The 22,596-nt window shown below is 41.2% G+C and overlaps 1 long non-coding RNA gene across 2 annotated transcripts in view; it reads right to left on the reverse strand.

Moving 5' to 3' along the window:
* Positions 1 to 1,446: 1,446 nt before the first annotated feature.
* LOC130187152 (uncharacterized) overlaps positions 1,447 to 22,596 on the reverse strand; it is a 108,355-nt gene continuing 87,205 nt past the window's right edge. Inside the window, exons 3-6 of one of the 2 annotated variants that reach the window (XR_008830396.1) lie at positions 7,842 to 8,163; positions 7,199 to 7,435; positions 2,232 to 2,463; positions 1,447 to 2,150 (exon numbers count right to left, since the gene is read on the reverse strand). This is a non-coding gene — a long non-coding RNA (uncharacterized LOC130187152). The remainder of the gene's footprint in view (positions 2,151 to 2,231; positions 2,464 to 7,198; positions 7,436 to 7,841; positions 8,164 to 22,596) is intronic. The other variant, XR_008830397.1, reaches the window with a different exon arrangement.

Consider the following 22,596-nt stretch of genomic DNA (forward strand, 5'->3'; position numbering starts at 1 on the left):
TTTTTTACATTTTATGCCATACTATACTATTACGTTTTTATCACTTTTTATGCCATATCATACTATGATGTTTTATGCCCTACCATACTATGACATTTTAGGCATTACTATACTATATTGTTTTCTTATGGTGTGGCAGTTTGGCACAGTGGGTATAACTGTTTCCTTTCGCCGAGAACGTTGAGGGTTCAAATCCCAGTCATAGCTGGGTCTGTCTTCCTCCATTCTCAGAAAAGACATTATCTCATACACATAGCTGTTTTGGAGACTTACAATAGTATGACGTTTTTTGCCAAATTATACTATGATGTTTAATGATGTTTCATGACTTTCTATACTATGAGGAGTTTGCATGTTTACACTTTGCCAGCCCGGGTTCTTTCTGGATACTCCGGCTTCCGGATGCTCTGGCTTAATTGGCGACTTAATATGTCTCATCTGATTGTCTCACTGATCTTTCATTTGTAGAGCTCCAGATGTAAAACTACACTGAAATGGTTTGTGGTTCTTAAACCCACAAATATATCTTCTTATGCATCAACACTTCAAATAAAACACAGGAGAAGAGTAAAATATGGGACGTTTAAAGACCAGTGTGTTTTGGGCTGAGAGCCACAGACAGGATTGGGAAGTCAGAAAGTATTGAGAGACAAAAATAACACAGTGTTGGTTTGGGTCTGAACTTGAGATTTATTAAAGAGAAGAAAAATACAGAGTAATACCAACCTCATATTTAAAAATGATGATGCTTTTTAATGAATGTATTCATTTTACTCCAGCCAAAACTCCTGCACAAAAAATTAATAGATCAAACCTGCACTTGGAACAGAGCTCTTCATAATTTACCACATTACAGAGTTTAGCTGAGCTGGTGGACACTCTGTCTATATCTCCTCTGTTTTATCAAGTCTCTTTGTTGTTTTGCATTTGTTGTTGACGTGTGCCTTTGACGTCGCTTCACGTTTCCTGTCAGGGTAATTGATGGTGACAGTATCAAGAGACTGGAGACCAAACAAAATCATATCACAGTAAAGTAGTAGTTGCCAAAACTGCCTTGTCATGGTATAAATATTTCATAGGCATATACAAACAGCATGACATGGGTGGTACACAATACTCCTGTTACTTTTTCATAAGTTAATTAGTCCCAATTAGAATTTCTGGATAGGTAAACAACAAGCATGAAATGAGTCCCCCCCCCCAAACCTTTGCATTCCCAATATATCAGCTGAGCAAAAAACAAAACAAAACAATGAATTGTTTATGCTTTGCATCCGTATAAAAGTCTCAAGTGGGTCATGTTTAGCTTCCTCTGTCAGTAAAACAAACACTGCACAAACTAATGCTGTGAAAGAAGTGCAGGAGCAATGATAAGGAGAGATGCAATCAGCCCCCCCGCTCATGGCAGGATGGCTTCATTTATACACAGTCCAACAAAACAGAAGCTTAAGAGTGGTCATACCTACTATAAAAGAATGTTAGTACTGTAGTTTTCATGAGTTGTGTGGAGGTTAGGACATTGTTGTATTGAAGTACTGTATAGGAGCAAGTCTAAGTGTGAGGGTGAACTGAGGCACAGTGCAGCTTGTATGATAATGCTAACGTCAGTGAAAATGTTAACATATTATATAAAGCAGTTATAATGTTTACTATGTTCACCATCTTTGTCAAGATCAAACCACAACAATCTCTGTCCAGATGAGTGTTTTGGCTCTGTATCAGAAATAATCCCTGTGTATGCTAACACGTTTGAAAACACACATCAGATGACCATTCACAAACACAACGTATACTTAAAAAGTTAAAATAAACCCAAAATAAAACCAAGTTCTTGTGATCAGGTATGAGGGTAAAGGATGTGGCAACCAAGGAAGCACTGATTAAGAAAGAGCATTAACAATATTTATTACACAGGTTTAAAAATCATAAAAAGTCATAAAGTCATAAAAACACTTTAACATCCCAATAAAAACAAACTAAAAGTCCATTAGGAAACAGTCCTAAAAAGTCCTTTAGCTTAGCTGCAGATCATGGGGTGCAGGGACTTGGTCGTTCTTGTAGGTTGTAGATGGAAGGGGGGGGGGGGGGTCGAACCAGACTGAATAGTGGATAGCGCTGGGGGACTTGTTCTGCTAGGCCTCCTCGGGTCACTGGGAAAAAGAAAGGCAGCAGTCACTGATTTTATAAGGTCATACAGTCATGCACAGTCTCGCCCAGGGCAAGATACTCACTCATAAGGGCAGGGTGCTAAACCCTGTTTCCCGTGTTGTGGCGAGTATTGTGGACCTCCGGTCAGCTGACTTGCTGCTGCTGCTGCCTCACGCTGCCGCCTGCCAGCACAGCCGTCCATCACCTTTGTCTTTACAGTTGAGTCAGGCACCCGTTCACTTTTCCGTCCGCTGTCTCCGCTACTCCCTGCCCAAAAAGACCGCCACCGCCTCTCTTCAGCAGTTGCAGAAAATACTAGGAGTGAGGAACAGCAAAGACAGTTGTAGCGTTAAAATACAGAATGTAACTGCACAAAAGCAGCTAGCAAAGACAACAAGGTCAGTAATGTTTGTCATTTGTTATCCATGTTACATTCACCACTGGTAGTCGTGACTGATAAGACCCAATCAGGGGGTGAACACGGGTTTTCAAACTAAAAATTGGTCAGAAGCATTTCAAAGTCTCTTTAAGATAAAGACTTCATCCTCTGGGAACAGTGAATGTCTGCACCAAATGTTTTTCCAATCCCTCCAGTAGATGTTGAGAAATCTCAGTGATTAAGTCAAGAGTTCAGTAGACCTGAAAGGTCATGGGGCCACTAAGATAGTACACAAAACGATATGGTTATTAAAGCATGTGTCACCCAGTCACACCACTGGTCTCATAGCTCTGAAACAGCTGAGCCAATCACAGTGAAGTATTACAGATTAAATCAAAATTAAACCAATAAATACTGAAAAATAATTTGCTGAAGCTGTTTAAATGATCGCATCAATCCAATATTTTTTTTTTCAGTATTCATTGTACTCTATCTCATATTCTTTCTAAATGTGAAGCAGCAGTATTTGCATTGTAAGGCCTTTCAAGAATAAAACATGAACCACTGAAAAAAGTGCAAACAAAGTTTGGGAATAAGGGTCGTGATGCACAGGATCAATGAGCTCTGGTAATCCCGCATGACGAGTCAGGATCCAGAGTCCTAACCCACCGAGCTGAAGTGTACAGAGGCGAGTGTGGTTATTTCTGTAGCAGCCTGGTGTCATTTAATAAGAATAAACACGGTGGATGGTCGTGCTAGACTCTTATTAGCGCCGCCTGTGACTCAGAGTGTAATTCCAGTTGAATTAACACAGGAAGATGGTGTCACAGAGCATCCACCTTCTCCCAGCAGCCGCCCACCTCCTAAACTCCTGTTTAAACACTTTGCAGTGTGAATCCTAACAAGAGGGAGAAAACTGTCTCTTTAATTCTATGGCTGCAGTTTCCTCTGGTGTTCCTGCTTCCTAGTTGCTTATTGCACTGATGTATATGCATGAAGATGTGTTGCATCAACCTCCTTGGCAATAAAAAAAAAAAACCAATAGAGGACTAAGGTCTTTTATGGCAGGTCACCTATCACATTTGTATTCATGAGCGGTTAAATGACTGAATTGATGAATAAATGCATAACAAGAATCCGCTAAATTGTTGCATAAATGTCAAAGGATGCACGTGCCACCGAAGCTTTGTGATTTCAATTTGCAAGGTGGAGGGTGGGCGGGGGTGGTGGGTGCTGGGGTGGTGGGCGCTGATTGGCCGTGGAGTGGTGTAAATCAAAAATAAAAACCCCAAAAAACTACATCCTCAAGAAAAATGCAGCGCGCTTCCTGACACCAACTGCGTTGAAGGTATTATTAGTCGGCTGTGAAATACGCCTGATGAATGTAAAGTGCACATTCACCTGCAGCCGACTGTCTGGAGAGCAGTTGTGGTATGGAGCACAGACTACACTGTTACTCGGTGTGTTATCTCCCTGTTTGGCTCTTTGTGTCTGCTCGGGTGGAGACACGACGGCTGTGTGGAACATTCAACAGCAATCTGCTTGAACAAGATGGCTCGGTTTGTATACACGCTTATCACCAAGCCAGGCAGCAGGGCCAGCGTTTGACTGTTATTATTCATGATAGGAGACGCCTTTGATCTGGGCTGTGGCGCTCTGCAGAGCACTTTCTAACTAACTTGCAACAACACACGCACCCGCGTTGCCAAGGCCACTCGTTTAATAAGACATGAGCTTTCATGTTTTTTGTGGTAACCGCTGTGTTGAAGTCGTCCTGTTGTGCCTCCGAGAAAATCATCGTTCAAATTTATCGTCGACAGTTTTTCAATACTGAAAGGTAGAGGAAAGTTTTTTGGACATACAACAGAAATGATTCTTTAGCACCCTGAGGGTCTGAGTGGGCGGGCCAGGTATGAACATGTTTGATTGACAGCTGAGCTGAGATGAGATGTAGAGAACATCATTGTGACTGGATTACATTTTGGGATATGTTGTTAAATTAACTATTATGTCCCGTTTGTGGTGGTCAAGACACAACATGAACACCACATCTTCCTCAACTCCCAAGCAGCCACAAGGACAAATTACTAGACTATTAACTGGTGTCTTTATTTACAAGGTGCTTTTCAGATTTAAGCTTCAGGGTAGACAAAGGCCAAAATAACAAGCAAATCTATCTGAAAAGAAAACACCAAGATAATCTGTCCGAATATAACTAAAAAACAAATTACACCTCTCAAGCCACAGGGGAAAAAACATATAGAATAAAAAAACAAAAACACAATACGACCGCAGCGGTAACATTTACACATTTGGTTAGTGAAAATATCAGTGTAATATTCACAGTCAATATATTTCTTTTCTGCCAAAATATCTGATCCATCAATATAATATCCACTTGTAGTGATTAAATATATATATATATATATATATATATATATATACAGGCACACACATAGAGTAAGTGCTACAAGGACTTGGAGCTCCTGAGATAACTTTTTGTTTATTTCAAAGCACTAAAATCACAACACTTTAAATGAACTGTTACCCTAAAATACCTGTCTGTGTTTCCACAGTCTGATATATTAATTAACTGTGGGTCTGTCCTCAGTGAACCACACTGTTGCACCGGGTGAACATGAACACACATGCTGTGGTTTATTTTGACTCAGTCCCACATACACCGTCCTGCTGCCAGAGAAACTAACCAGAGCACCAAATATGGATTAATCCACTGCTCTTTACCAAAGTGCCATAGCTGCCTAAACCACAGACCGGGCCGTGGGTGTGAGGTTGGGTTCCGTTGTGACAGACCCACCTCCTAAAGAATCTGCTGCCGTTAATAAATGTGCAGCTTCACTCATTGAAAATCCAGCACATTTCTGTTCTTCACAAAAACTGGGAGCTACTGTTGCCACCAGAGACTGATGATAACTTTGACTCTTTATTTCAACAGGGAGACAAGCATGAATGTTTGTCTGGTACTAATAAGCATAAGTATATATAACAATATAAGAATGACACTATTCTAACTAACTCACTAAAGGTAAGTGGAATAGGTGTCTGATGTCTTGTACCGAGGTGAGTCAGGCCGGTCACTGTCTGTGCAGTGTTGTTGTGTTGATGGTTTTGTTTCTCTTGTGTTTTTATTTTCAAGCCATCAATCAATCAATCAATCAATCAATCATCTACATTCCAACTTGTTAATGCCTGGATATGGGATGCTGTTATGAAACCAAAAGTTTTAAAATGTAAAACCCTTTTGGATAATGGGCACCGGACATGTCGTTTACAAGCATATCTGTATGATTTAGTAGAAAGAAAAAAAAGACAAATTTCAGCTGGACTAATGAGCCTGGCGCTTGGGTGAAGTGCTTGACATTTAACAAGCTGCTTCCCTGATCTCTTGAAATTAATCAGCCTCTTTTGTTCAGCTTTTGTTTGTTTGGATTTCTGCTGGATAAAAATGAGTTTTTAAGATGATTAATGCGGAGTCTGTGTTGCTGTAAGACTTCCACTGTGGTAATGAAAGTAAAATCTGTTTGCATGACGTGTATGTTGTTTTTTATTATCAAAGCTGAGCTCTGGAAACATGGATCAAACAGTTCCTGGAAATCTGGAAGGTCTTCCCAGACACGGGCTGCAGATGTGGTGTGAGGATCCTCCTATCAGAGCAGGAACGTCAGCTCACTGATAAAAGCCACTGCTGCACTATAACATCATGTTAAGTCCTGTAATTGGTCATGGCAAGCCAGGCATCGTGTGTGTATGTGCGTGTGTGTGTGTAGGTATATGTGTGGCTTGACAAAGCTCTTCAATCAATAGCAATTACGAAGTCACATGGCTGATTGCTGAACTCACTAACAGAGAGTGTGTCGATGTGCATCGTGTTTCTCCTCAGGTCAACACGCCACCGCGGCGTGTTCGGTCCGGGCTTGAGCGGTGCCCGGGATCGGTGACAGAGGTGGAGCTTGTCTCAGCAGTTCAGCAGATTAGCATCAGATGGAGATGAAAAATTCATCCAAACACCTCTTCAGTACATGTTTACTAAAAAGGCAGAACAGACAGCGCCTTGATGTTGTGCTGCAAGTGTGCAGGAGCTCATTTGTTGAAATAAAGCAGATTAGTCCGTTAGTGAGAGTGATGACACACACACACACACACACACACACACACACACACACACACACACACACACACACTGGGCAGACGCAGCAGTGAATCTGTACAGCTGGATCAATCAAAAGGAATTACGGTGAAATTACAGCGTAGTTTTGTGATATCAATACATGTCCAGGCCACACAAGATTGATACACAATTGTTTCACGACCAACAGCCACTTTACGAGAGCTTAACACCAAACATTGATTTTCTGTGTGAAACTTAAGCCTTAAGTCTTGGACTAAACTGAAACTGGATCATTTATTTTCAATCTTTCACATAAACCTTGTGTGTATCCTCGAGGCCTGTCCAGCAGCTGCTTTACTCACAGGTTGAAAACAAAAACTAGAGACACATTTTCACAAGAGAGAGAGAAATGATAATAACATTAATAACTTTGCTGTTTCTGTTCACTTATCTGCCCCCAACACCGGCCTATAAACAAGTAAGTTAAGAGGTTATTGATGCATTTGATCTGTACATTGGTTGATCATTACAGCGTCACAGACCTGCTGCCGTGGCTGGAGCTGGAGCTTTCGATCGTATCTTCATCAGCAGACGCAGTTTGTCCGGTCATCATGGAACATTTTTTTCTTTTAGCACTTTAAGGCCTGCTAATCCGCGTTGGCTTAAAGCAGAGATTTAAAGGTCATTCTTGACCTCAGACCTTGACGAGCCAATCTCACCACAAGGTCCATTAAGTACCTGCTCTCGAGCCGAGCTTCAGAACGTGGCTGGAAATGTGTCTGACAGGGGGAGAGACACCAGCAGTCAGACCATCAGACCAATCTGATCGACCCAATTGTTAGTGACTTTGCAGTTTGATATCTCAGCAGTTACTTTGGTTGTTATGATATTGTCATATGCCTTCAATCTTTTGGAGGTAATTTTCATCCCGACAGGCCGATCAGAACCAGTCAACACAATTAAACCAGTCATAACAACAAAGACACATTTTTGTTATTTTGTGGCTGTACAACTATTTGCAGAGATGAAAGCATCAGGATCAAAATGACCTGCAAACATCATCTTTGTAACAGATCTGATACAACACATCGGCCAGGACTCACAAGGTCATGACCTTAAAGGAGCTATTTGTAGGTTTTGCTATTGCTACATAGCTAACGTTAGTATTAACAGCTGTTTACTTACCAGTCTAGAAAAAACGTTGCGAGTTCAGCATCAAACTTCTTTCCTTCACTCGCCAGCAGCTGTCTCCAGCGGTGGAAAGCAACGCCAGTGTTAACTCTCGTCTCTACCACGTCTTTTCTTCTGCTGAAGTTAGCACGCCAACCAGCTAGTCCCGGTCTCATCACTTTCCAACAGTGACTCAGTGCAGCCTCCAGTCTGCCCTGAAGACGTAGCGCTGCTCAGAGGTCGTGTTATCACCTCTTGTTTTATGGAAAAACATCGATGGCTGAAGCTGTGGTCAGGTGACAACCAGCGCCACCTGCTCCTGTCAACAGACCTCCTTCTGTGGAGGAGAAAAATTACAAATAGCACCTTTATATAAGGAAAAGTCGAAGACCGAGTTCGAAGCACAAATGGTTTTCAGATGAAGACATAAAATAATTTTACACAGTTAAATACATAAAATGTAAAAAGACAATGCATTTTATCGTGTTTTTTTTACAAGCTGTTTTTATGTAGCTGTGTCCTGTGAGGAACCTCCATCATTTGACGTTTACTGTTTGAGAGCAGATCATAATAAAAGTAAAGTATTGACAAACAGTATATCAGCCTGAATCACCGGCTATAACCTGCAGCGTCTCGATTGTTTTTGTTGTTGTCTTTACAGGCGGAGGCTTTGTGTAAAGTCTGTACATTCATGGTAAACACTGCAGCCCAGACCTCACACAGCTGCCTCAGATGTGGTCAGTCAGCCTGTGTGTGTGTGTGTGTGTGTGTGTGTGTGTGTGTGTGTGTAGGTGGCCAGTGCGTTGCTGCAGTACACTGTTAAGCCCCGGAGAGATACACAACCTGCTATGCATCAGTCCCAGCCCCCCTCAGCTGTCTTTCTTCAGCCTTAGTGGACATGGCAGTCTGCTCACAAGCATTTTTCCTCCACAGGGACGGACACACACACACACACACACACACACACACACACACACACACACACACACACACACACACACACACACACACACACATACACAAACATTCCCCGACAGTGCTTTCCCTGCCGCAGCTCGGATCAAAGCCATCCACACAGTAAATAAACAAATCAAAAATGGCCAACCAAATACCTGGTAACTGCTCTGAAGGAAAAGAAAGAAAAAAAAAGACTTGAGCGACAACAAAGTGAGGGCTCTTGGCGATCGGATCACAGGCGAGAGGAAGCTGATGGACGTGGTGTGAAGATATGAAGGTAAACACGTGCAGGGAGAGCCGGGCCTCTGTGCTGAAGGCCGGACACAAAGATGTCATATAGGCTAGCGAGCACAACGCTGAGGATTAAAATATATACGATGCAAAATATAGATGTGTGAGAGCTCGCTTTGAAATGCGCCCTGAAGTCAACTACAAAGAGACCGCGAGGAGCTTTTAGTGCAAGATCAGCAGGTATATTTGACGGACGGGTGGGGGGGTAAATAAAAATATCTTTTATCAGAGACACTCAAATGTTTGTGACCAACAGCCTGCAACTGTTTCTCTGAATGTATTTGTATTTATAGGCTTGGATTTAATGTGGCAGATGGCATTTCCTAATTTACTGACATCTTACTTTTAAATCTGTCCTTCGGGTAACGAGTCCTTTTTCTTTATCACATAACTGTTTCTTTGAGCCTTTGTCCTTGTACAATTATTTTTAATGACGATGTAGATTTTCTGTACAATCTTTTGTTTAAAACTCTAATTAAAACTGTGATTTATTTAGTTATTTTCACATCCACTTCCTGTTATCAATCTGTAAAATGTGACATTAGCTAGCACACGGTCACCTGATGTTTTTTTCTGCAAGTTACAACCCCATGGGTCGTCAATGGAAGCAGCTTATTATTACTAATGGCGAAGGAGGATGTCAGGTGATGCAATGTATAGAGGGCCACACTCTGCATTAGGAGGAGGAGGGATAAACAAACATGTGCATCAGGTGTCCAGTTACAACGTCTGTTCCGAGACATTAACAGAAAAACCTGCCAGCCTGTTGGAACGGAGAATCCTCAGCTGCCGTAAAATTTGATAACTACATCTGCTGTGGTTTTATTTTGACTCCTGGGGCTCTAACTCTATGAAAACTACACAAACCTGTAAGATTTTTTTGGAAGACAGAAACTTGCGCCAAATACAAGCCGACATAATCTCATGTGCACATCCCGTTTGTGTTCAGAAAACCGTGTTACGTTTATCCCAGTCTTTACAACGTGCCAGCTGATTTAGGTAAACTCTGAGCTACGTACACATCCTGCCAAGACTGACTCACTGTTGCTTTCTCCTCAGATCACTTGAGAATTATACACTGTAGGTCTACTGTATACCGAGTATCATGTATTCATTACATGCACTTACGATGCCAATAACCTGGACCCCTCCCTTTCATCATAACATAAATGAATTACGGTTACCGGGAGAAGTAATGACTTTCAATAGAGGATCCAGAATCTGTGTTCAGCACTTTATTTCACTATGAAAGCAAATCAATTTATAACCAGGATTTATTAATGGGGAGTAATTGTACGTGGTTTTTTCTCTGTAACTTGCAGACAGCCAAATAATGAAACAAAGTGGATGAACTGAGCAGGATGAAATACTTGTAGACATATAATATTTATCGGTGGGGTGGGGTGGGGTGGGGTGGGGGGGGTGGATTCACAGTGATGTTTAAGAACCAAAGCCCTGCGTGTGGTTGTCCAAGCCTTCAAAACTCCAACAGCCTGATCCATTGTTCTGAGCATCGTGTTGGGTTTCTTTTTAATATGCCAATGAAATCTGGTTGATGTAATTCAAACGTGGGCCCCATGCCGAGCCCGTGGCAAAGACCAGGGGCTGCTTTAATAGTTTCTGACAGGGAAATCAAAGATCAAGATGGAGAGCTGTACTAAATGGCAGGTCTTTATAATTACAGGGCAGGTGGGCTTCAGCCAGGCAGAAATAGAGGCTTGACTCGTAGCTGCACGGAATTTGGCTTAATAATTAATGAAGCAGAGCCCGCTCCCTGCAGAGTGGCGGGGAGGGGGGGGGACTAGTAGACCAGACGTCAGAACATGCACTTCACTTATGATGAAATACCACCAAAGTTTAAAGACATATTTCCACCTGCTACATGTGAAATCCTCGTCCATTACTGCAGATGATCAGGCCTCTCGCAGACGACTGACAAGCTTCGTTACTGTCAAATACACGGCACAAAAAAAAACCTCCACCTGCAGCGATCAATTAAAAACAAACTGAACTACAGCTCTGGTTTTTATCGCAGTGGCAGAATACAGCTGATGAAATCCAATAACATTTTGCATTGAAATCGGAGCAGACGCTTTCTCTTTGGGTAAATTCTGCAATAAACGAAAATAACCAGCTAATGTCGGAGCTATTCCCTCTTTGAAGTGCAGCGCTTGTTGCAACACAAGTGGAAATACCACATCTGTCGCTTTTGGGAAGCAAGAACCCAACATTACACTCATGTGTATAACATGAAAATAAAACACATGCTGTTGCCCAACCTGCGTTCGACTGCAGGATAAAAGCGAACTGTGTGTTTTCAATTAACGTGATGCAAATGAAGCCTGATATGTGCTGCACATATGTATCCGTTTTAGGTCAACCATCCCAGGTGGCTTTACTTTCAGTTACATTATGTAATGAATCCATCAAATTAAGTCGGACAAATTAATGAGAGCAAAACTGTGCGGAGCACTTGTGACTGTAAATGTGAACTTTCTCATGCTACAAAACAAGACATCAGAATTATTAGTGAATCAAAACAATTAAATTAAGTCATATCCTGAAGGAAATTGTTTCCACTCAAAGGAGGTGGGGTGTGGGTGTTGGAGGACGGGGGCCAAGGGACTGGGGGGAGATCATTGGCATTAGTTTTGAAAGCATCCTCACTTTAGTTTTAGTGTCTGAAACATTTGCACATGTACTGTATATCGGTACAGTATATGTTCTGTATATACAGAGTGTGCACGCACAACTTTTATTTATTGTTCAAACTGTGTGTGTGAGGAGATGAAACAAGTTCTGGCTTAAAGGAGCTATTTGTAGGTTTTGCTATTGCTGCACAGCTAACGTTAGCATTAACAGCTGTTTACTCACCAGTCTAGAACAAACATTTCCAGTTCTGCAGCGGTGGAAGTAACCCTCTTGTTTTGCTTCTATTTCTATCACCTCTTTTCCTTCTACTGAAGTTAGCATGCTAACCAGCTAGCCACTTTCACTTTCTGATACCGAGTCACTGTATTGTCCAGTGTGCCCTGAAGAAGTAGTTGCTCTGAGGACGTATAATAACCTCTTGTACTGTAAATGCAACAATGATTGAGGCTCTCAGCAAGCGTGCAAGCTAATCAGCTGTTAATGCTAACGCTGGCTATGTAGCAATAGCAACACTTGCACATAGCTCCTGTAAGGTCCAGCTATTGGGTCTTTGTTTTAATCTTTTCAGGGCAGCAATTCATCATTTTCAGGCTGTGTAGCACTTGGAACATTTCTGGCTGCAGTTTTCATTATTATTTAGTCTGAAGAGAAAAGAAAGTGTGAACAATCACTTCAATTTTCAATATTGTGGTGAAACAAAACCTGGCCTCATATTCAGAATCAGAGTCAGATTATGGTGGTGACAAATAAATCTCATCTGCACATGTTGAGTACACTGATATGTACTTTAAATTTGATCTGTAATATAAATACATAAATATGTAAATAGCATGCACAGTAAATATAGAGTTTAAAGTCTCGATAAACTGACCTTTAAAATCAACTTATATTTTATGGCTGGTCTGTTTCCCTGTAGACAAATTGAACATTGTTGCATGTACAGGTGACCTGTTGTGCTCTGACTAACAGACTGGTCGCCTGAGCAGTGACTGGAAGCCGTTTAACACTGTGTTCATTTTCCCTATAACAGCTGTTAGTACCAAATTGTATTGTCCTTTCTGGGGACCACTAAGAGTTGTCAGTTATGTATTGATTTCTGTCTAGGAAATTATAGGGAACTGTGACACTTAAAGACAGTGTTAACATCTTACCACACATCCTTTCTGTTTGTGTGGCTCCATATTTTACAATAAAAAAACAAAACAAAAAACTCAAAATTATAGAGTTAAGCAATACATTTTCAAGACATGATAATAGATGATATTGTCCGAGATTTATATCACTATTTTGAAGTTAAATCTATCCTCATGTTTTGTATTTTATGGGTTAATTTCTCCTTGTTGTTCTTCTCCCTCGGAGCCCCGTGTCCACGTCTGACAGGAGCAGATTTAGTATGTTAGAGTCAAACGGGGTTAACGTCTAGTCAGACAGCAGCTAGGTGGCCACACACAGGTTTGTTTGACCCCTGACCTCTGAGCATTATGTCCAGAATGAGGGCAGGGAGAGCAGCCTCTTTGGCTGATTTGCAGGGAAGTGGAGGAAACATCGACCCAGCAGCTCTGGGATGGATTTTCTTCCTGGTGCTGAGCTGCAGTTTCCTGACTGATTACTGCGAACTGAAGTAAAGCAGACCGACCTCTCTCTCAAACGTAAACACATGTGGTGTGGATTTATGTCATATAAAGGCATGCATTCTTCGCGGCCTAACTAATCTGGAGACAGCATTATCTTGAATTCTCCACCGATACAGTATTTATGTCTGGAGTGCCAAAGCCGCCCAGGAGCCAATGATATGACAAAGCACTTCAAACAGCTCCTGTGCTGTGGCTCCTGCAGACAGGCCGGCTGCCTCAATGGCTTCTCATTGTGAGCCATTTTAAAGAAAGAGGCTATTACATCTTCACCTGTGCGCCGTGGGGGGAGAGCGGGAGATGAGGAGTGATGCGGCTGTCGGCTCTGTCGGCAGAGCGCTCCCTGTTTGTCTCGCGCTCGCCATCCACTGAGAACAGCGCGCGATTTACTCTCTCTCCAGCTGAGGTGTCCATTTATCTCAAGGAGAGATGTCAAAGGTGTGACAGATGAGAAGAGGAGCTAATATTTCCTTTAGCTGATGCCCAGTCAGACAACACACACACACACACTAACTGCTCTGTTCACATCCACCACGTTTCCATTTCGTTGTCACTTTCACAGATGAGCAAGCAGAGCCAGCTACACCCTCAACTACCACCTCCATGTGCAGTTCAGCTGTTGACTACACCAACGACAAAGACCTACCTTTCGATGGCAGCAGTAGCAGCAAATCTCTCTTAAACTCAGGGTCTGTTCTGTCTCATGAGTCAGTGCTGCCTGTCTTTCCTTTCCTCTCCTGCGTCTCGCCTCGCTGCCTCGACATCTTCACCTTTCACCTTCCTGACTGAAGAATTATTAGGATTATTCCTTTGAACTGACATTAAACATTCGCATGTGTAGAGGAAACGTATCTTAAAAAGCTCTGACAGCGTCGTAATCCAGCGATAATACAGAATCCTGAAATATACTGTCTCACACTCCTCAAAGGCACTGCAGGTATTGCACAGAGCGGCGACGTAGGACAAAGAGATGGGTTCAACAAAACACAGGGACATCGGAGAGAGTTCGATTCCTATGTGAAAGCGGCAGTTGACATTGCAACCATGACAACCGAGGTCCAGTATGCATGCCACTGTAGGGGCGCTATTTCAGGAGACACTCCAATAGGTTGTATCAGAGAGTTGGAAAAAAAACCCAAAACAAAACGACCTGTATGGTTGTTCAGGTCGGAGGAGTTTATGATTTAATGTATGACATCATCGGGCGACTCTAATGTTGAACATATTATCATAGTACAAAGGAGGCCAAAGGAAACGTATGAACACTAACCACCAATAATATTATGACTTATTGACTGGGAGAAATGCAGTGCAGTCAGGAGAAGTTTTGGTTCCACCCAAAGAAATTTAACTCAATTTGTGATGTAATTTTTCTTCTTTGTATGACTACAATCTGCAAGGAGGAAAAAAAAGGATATATGAAATAAAAAAATAAAAAAATAATGAAAATAAATGAAATGTTTTTTTCCAACAACATATGCTCCAGATACCAAATAAGTGCACGATTGTTTGTATTCATGCTACATTCCACATGCCTCAGTGCGTATAATGTAAACAGCACCGTTACATTTGAGATTTGAGGATGACTCAACAAATACTTAACATTAAACAGCTCACTCAAAAAAAAAAAATGAAAAGGCTGAAACTGGAGAGCCAAGACTGTAATCTGTGATTTCATACAGAACTAAATGCACAGCTTGGACCTGCTCCACTGACATGCACAGCAGACTGATCCCTCTATAAAACATGCAAAACAAACCTTATCCCTGTAGCGTGTTTTATTGGGACTGTCTCTGTCGTGTTAACTGTCTTTTCTGATGCATTTACTATCCTGCTCTCCTTTTGATATGACACGCTGTAACAGATTAAAGGACAAATCCTTTCTCTGGTTGTTTGCAATGGGGAACAGAAACAAACACTTCCTGAAACTGCCCCACAGAGGAGATGATGTATAGGAGCAGAATCATGTACGTTAAAGCTGCATTTGTAAGGGTTCTTTTCAAACGCAGAACTTAGGTTTGACGTATTATCACCTAATACAGTTGCTATGGCTAAGATGTTAGCAAACAGTTGCCTGCATATTCATCAGACATGGAGCGACATTAGCATTCATTTGGAGTATAAGTCCAATATTCACTCTAGTAAACTTCAAAATCTAATTTGTCCCATTTTCAAAGCTTCATTCCTTATGATTGCAATATTACCTCCGGCCAAAAGGTCACACATCTATTATCTCTGTGTTTTCTTTCTGCTTTCACAGTATGTTTGTTTGTTCCCTAAAAATAATGTGACAGGTAAATATCAGCAGGGGTTGGTGAATTCTAGTAAGTAAAACAAAGTAAGAGCCAGGTCCAGAGCTCCCAAATACTAAACTCCCTGGGGTGAACGCGCTGCATTTTATTTTATTCTATTTTTTTCCTCATTTGAAGCTGCTGATCGATACCAGTGACTCAGCATCTGCTCTGGTGCCAGAAATGTCAGGGACTGAGATTTCTACCATTCAGACTTCTGCTGAGTTCTGCTGCAATAATTTTCAACGTTTTACCCCATATAAAGCTATTTGTATTTAATCTGCTCAGTGGAGGATGACATATACGAGATGTTTCTTTTTCCCCAGATGAGACCGTCTGCAAGGATTCGCCACCAGTCTGACACAGAATACCAGTCAAGTCTCCAAGATATCCCCTAGCCGCATTTGGGCTGTGTCCTAATTCAGGAGTTGGATCCAGAACACAGCTCACTGAAGACCAGACTGAACCTGCGCCTCCTCTGTAAACGAGATCCTCCTGCCTCACACAGATCAAAACTAATGGTGTGTTCAGGCGCAGGTGCATTTACAGGACCGCCACCGGGAAGTTTTCTCTCAAACTGACAACAAAGTGGAAATCTCATGGTAAACTGGGACAAGTTTCGTTGTGAGTTGTGAAGTATATCCGACACATTACACTTTGTGGACAACTGGCAAGTACAAGGGAGGCTGTAGCTCAAGCGTTAGAGAGAGAGCTGGGCTTTAAATTCAAAGTCAGTGTTTTAATCCCCACATGTCAGAGTGCCCTTGAGCAAGACACTGAACCTACAAGTCGGACAAAAGTAATTAACCGCATGAACGACCTCCTCAGATGAAAATCAAGTGTTTGACCTTGTTTAATATGTCTATATGGTGTTTTTATATTACACAAGACATATCATGAGTGGAATAATCAGTCAACACCATGACTTGACATGAGTGTTTCCCCCGTTGAACTGCAGTGAACTAGTGACAGTCTCATAAGAGCAGATTCAGACAGCCGGGGGTTTCATACAGCACAAACCTAACTTGCACGAATGGGGAGCAGGGCACAGGGCCGGATCCAGATTTCTCAATGAGGAAGTAAGAGTAGATGAGCTTCAGCCCCATTTTTCCATATTTTTTTTTCCACTTTTTATGTGGAAAACCATGTGAAACAAAATATTAATCGCAGGATTTTTACAGAGCTTGAATCACGTCTGGAGAGGAACTGTAACGAGCAGAACAAACTGTGGATTTCCTCCATGCATCCCCAACCTTTGACCAGCACATTGGATACTGCTTAGACCGATAATAACTGCCATTTTTTTTTTTTTTTCCGCTTCCTTCATTCATATTGTGGTCATGTTATCTGATGTTAAGCAACATTATGCAGCAGGTGGCCCGGAGTGAAGAAGTGCGAAAGCGAGGGTTTGAACTTCTTCTTGGCCCCATTTCCACCTGGTATTAACATGTGATCTGTATCACGATACATTATCTGGAGCAGGACATCTGAACCACAGGCCTAGTGTTCACGTTATCTCATTTCTGTCTACGCTGGGATCAGATCTTAATATCCAGCTAGACGGGGCTGTTTTTGAATTGTCAGCAAAGCAACGCCGTTGGAAGACGAGCTACTGCTACTACATGTACTGTAGTTCCTGCCAGCCAGGCAGCTTAAGCTAGCTAACAATGATCTGATTACAGTGGTTTCTACATGCATTTATACCTGCCATTAATATTTATTCTTCCTTATCTAGATCATATACTCAGATTACATGGATGTCTTCTAAGATGCAGCAGAATGCTTTCATGGTCTGTTCCTATTCGTAGGATTTATGGTGTTAAGACTCATGAAAGACAACACAAACCTAGCTCCAGACTATATTTTACTTACTACATACTTGTCCTGTGTTTTACTTTGACGTGTTGATCCATAAGAAGATATATTTGTGGTTTTAAGAACCAAAAACCATCTCAGTGTGGTTTTACATCTCCTCTCTCAGGCTTCTCTCTGGAGCTGTAGCAACAACAGGTCGGGGAGCCAATCAGAAGAGAGGAGGCTCTGAGACGCTCCCTCGATTGGCTGACTGTTTTCTGAATGACATCACAAAGTTACAGAAGTCCTGACATGGAAATCTGCCTTTATAAAATATGGGACCTTTAAATCGCTTCTAAAAACAGATTTCTTTCACAAAGCTTTTGAATAATCTCTTTTAATTTTCCCGTTTATTTACATTTTTACATTTCTAATTTGTGTTTTTATTTTTCTTTTGACTAAATTGCTAAAGTGCTTGTGTTTGTTGCTTTATCCTTGTGGAGCACTTTCTCATCTCTTATTATAAATAAAGTCTATTATGAAAAGACACAGAACTCTGGGACAGTGATTGGCTGTGGGTGGGTTGCAGCCAGGAGGAAACTTCAGTGTGGCCACTCGAAACATTTTTTTATTTACTTGCGTTCAGAAGACACACTAGTTTGCCTAAAGCACACTGCGGCCACCAGTTCACAAGCTGAGACAAATGGTATGAACAGAGGATAAGAGTCTACAGACACAAGTCGCTCCACAATAACATGGTTGAATAACAATTCAGCTGCTTATTCAACTGAATTCTCCATGTGCTGTAATACTGTGTCCCAGGGTAGAGTCTGAGAAATTATACCATTGCTGACATTAATATTTTAAAGATTGTGACAGCCGCTATTTTGTGCCAGAATAATAAAAACAAATAAAAATAAAATGCAAATATTCAGTGTCTCTAGTGGGATTCTGTTCTTTGTTGAGTGTAAAATCTTTCAGACAGCATTAAGAGCCTCACAGGCCACTAAAACCTGAGGCTTTTTATCATGGCATGGCTAAACAAGGCGAAAAAATATAACATCAAATCACACGGGACAGAACATCAGTGCTGCATGTTCGACATCACAGAATGTGCTGCAACAAACAGTGTGTTTATTTACTCTGACGCAGGTGATTCGATTATATCCAGATTAAAGCTATGTTGCCATTATTGCAGGTGTTATGTAAACACCTTAACAAGGTTATATTAGTCTTATAAAGGCTGAATTGAATGTACATAACCTGATTAACACACCGGGATAAACTGTCAATCTTTCAAATTACTTTGGCTTTTCCACAAGGTGGATATATACGCGGCCACCTGTACATTTTAACGCAATAATATAATAACCATTACAATAAAGGTTGAACGGTCATAATATTCAGATTACACTTTCATGTTACAGTGTTAAAGATGATCAGCAGTACAGGGATTTTGTAGTTGATTATTTTGTTTTATATCTGTGTGTTTTCTATCAAATAAACATGCATACAATCTTGTGTTGTGACATGACTGCTGCCTGTGATTGATCTGTTTATAGGTAAGATGCATGCACACGTCATACATCATATCATACCACCACTCACCTACCCACCTACATACACGTGCATCTACAGCACCTGAGCCCCATCCCTTGCCCCAGCTCTCACGTTACCTGTCATTAGCCCTCGTCACCAGAATCCTCGAACCAACTTAAAACCATTAAAGCTTTACATAGACAGAGAAAAACGCCTGCACAACGTTTTATATTTTTGCTATTTCCGAGCTGCTTCTTTCAGTCAGCATCGAGCGTTATACACCATGTGATCCGGAAGAACCTCCCCTTTCTTTCTAGTGCAATGTAAAGTCAACATCAAGCATTACCTTTGTGTCAACACATGGTATTTGACATAAAAAATAAAAAAACTGAAGAAAACAACACCCAGTGAAAAAAGTGTGTGATTTGTTGTACAGCTTCATAATAAACCAGGTGATTTTTTTTTTCTTTGTGAAAAGTTGTATTTAGGTGTTATCGAGCACTAACGCTATTGAAGGGCCTAGTTGCCTAGTTGATGGAAGTTTTATACATTGTGTGTTTTTTAATTAATAGTCTTCTCCTTTCAATTACTCATCTGCAGCTGCTTATTTTCAGGTGACAGCAAAAATGTTTTTTGAGTGTTATACAATGGCTCAATTAATTAATTAAATTAAATTAAATCAAATCAAATAAATAGCAGTAAAAATGACAGGGGTTGTGTTGATGTGGGCATGCTGCTCTAGGTGTTGGTGAGAAGATATATACCCAGGAAGTTTATTGTGAAGGCTTATAGTATAGTGGTGCATGTTAACTGTCATAGACTGGTCTTGTGCTCTATCTGAGTGCGTCTACAAAGGTGTTTTCATCTGGTCACTAAAATACATGAACCAATAAGAATGATACAGGTGTAACTCGTCCTTCCCCAGGTGCAAAAACCAAGTTTTGTCACTCTGTGATGTTTCCTGTACTTTATCTAACCACCGTCCATGTGTGGGTGGGTTTGTATCCAGTCAGTTTTTCTTATGATGGCCTTCCTACTAGCTGCAAGAATTTTGACCATGTAATTATCTTCCTTCAGCACCTCCATAATTATATTTCCCAGGTGTATAATGGAACAATACTGACTTCACTCTATCTCAAACTGGCTTTTGGGAAACTCTGCATCTGTATGTCCACAACGCCTGCAGCATCGTTGTTGCTCTTTATATTATGTGTAATAAAGAAGCAAGATTATATTCAATCTATATCCCGCACACTAACATTCGTAAGATATATCATCACATCATCTGTGAAAAAGCTAATTCTATGTTCCCTGTGTCCCTGTGTAGTTACTCCCATCAGTTCCCTTTGCCGACAGAAAGACGTCTCTCAGATACAGAAACATTCACCTTGCAGTAGGCTGCTGGTAAATTGCTTTGATACACTGAACTAAATCTTCCATGAAGTCAAACCTTGCCAGTGTTTGATATAGAAACTCCCCAATTAACCAGATCGACAGCCCTTTTTTTTGCTTGAAGGCTTATCAGTGATGCACATATACTTTCCAGTTCTTATAATATTGTCTTGTGTTTGTTGGCCTGGTATAAACCCAATCCAGAAGTAGATTCAGTTCATTCCAAAACCTTTTGAACCGTTCTATAGGGAAGCCGCCGTCGCCGCCTCGGGCCTTGTTTGTTTGATTGCCTTCTCTATCTCTTCCAGTGATATTTCTGCTGTGGTTGTCTTAGTTTGTATCTTGCCAATACAGGGTAGATATAGTGCGCTTAAAACGTTCATCATTGATCGACTTTTGAGGTTTGTGTATATAATTCTTTATAATACCCCGGGAAGATATGTTCTATTTCTTTTGGATCGCTCTTTATTTCATGTGTATAGGGGTCTTTAATTTTGAGAATGGCATTGTCAGCCTGTTGTTTCCAGGCAAGTAATTTAGTGGATTTAGGGCCCAGCTCGTAGAGCGTCTCTTTTATGAATCTTATTTTTTTTCTCTACTTCTTGACCCAACATTTCATCCATTTAGCTGCTCAGATCTTCGATTTGTTATATGAATCTTCTGGTCCACCTTATTTTATTCACTTATTTTGTTGTAAATTGTATTTTCCTCCATTTTCTTTCTTCTTCTCTTTCGTTCCTTTGTCCTTTTTCTTTTTAGCTCATCAGTCATCTGTGAAGCACTTTGAACTGAACTAACCTGTATGAAAAGTGCCATACAATAAAGTTTGACTGACTGATTGATGGATATGACTTATTATCATTTTATTGTTATAATTGTGATACTAAAACTAGTAATAAAGAAATGCATATGAAGTATTCAGAATAAATGTTTCAAGAATATGAATGAATAATAACCTATAGATACTGCAATGTGCTACTCTGTTTGAATCAACTGTCTGCTGTGAAGCATTTTCAAACCTGATTCTGTAACTATTTCCTCTCCCTCACGCTGGGATTTGACAACACTCTTCAAACAGCTAACAAAAGGATGCTTCATGACAGAGACACAGAAAAGCCCAAACCTCAGGAACCTCCAGTTGTATTTATTCAGCAATAAGATGAATTTATGGCTATGATATCAGAGCTGACAGGACTCTCATGATAAAACGATGCATGGGGAAACTAATCAGTCGGACAAGCTGTTACCAGTTTACCCTGTACTGTATATTATGTCTCCTTGTACACAATATCCAGATTTTTCACACTTCATCAAAATAGCTCACTTTTGCAAAAAACACAAACCTGGCAAATCTGCATAGATGTGTTGATTAGATTAGACTGTTTGAACTCGGATGAAATATCAGCTGGGGGCGATTCAGCAGCGCCATGGAAACAACACTAATAAAAAGGACCTGCAGAGTGTCAATCAAGTACAACTTTCACACACTCACCCATTACTCACATCAGGTCTAACCAGGTAAAATAAGTGATGCGAGACCTTTGTCTACAGCCTCTGCTCATGGTTCCCAGACCAGGTTCCTCCCCTCACCTCCCCAGACACACGTCCTCAGTCTTTCCTCCCTGTTTCCACTCTCCTGACTGCCACGCCTGTTCACATACCTGTTTCCACTCATCACCAGCCCTCATTCTACAATCAACCTTGGACTAAATATACCAGTTCTCTTCCTTTGTTCCTGGTCGGACCATCTGCTCATGTCCCCGTTTCTGTTTCCTTGGTGTTTCCTGTGTACCTGCTACCTGTGTTTCTTTCCCCAAGTGTCTGTACCTGGATTCCTGCCCGCCATCTTGTCCACCCGACTGACTATGAGCCTGTTTATTCTTATTAAAAGCTACTTCACTGCATCAGCGTTCCTGTGTGTCCGTGTTTAGGCCCCCTGCCTGCAACGCCACAATCCAGCACTGTCGCCTAGAAATCATTCATACATTCCTAAATTGTGTTCCCAATTATGTTGGTGGTTACAAAGTTAAATCCTGGCTGGGTTACGTGCAGAGACAACGGCGGTGGACTCACTAGGATTTGGTTGGGGTGATAGTGGGTGCACAAAGCAGAAAACTGTGACACCAGGTTTCACATCCTGACTCCTGTCTGTGGTTTGGTTAACGTTAGTGAAAGACTGTGGTTTTTCTGTATTAAATCCGATCTGAATCCTTCCTTGATCTT

The sequence above is a fragment of the Seriola aureovittata genome, chromosome 19 (genome assembly GCF_021018895.1).
Source record: "Seriola aureovittata isolate HTS-2021-v1 ecotype China chromosome 19, ASM2101889v1, whole genome shotgun sequence".
NCBI classification, from domain to species: Eukaryota; Metazoa; Chordata; class Actinopteri; order Carangiformes; family Carangidae; genus Seriola; species Seriola aureovittata.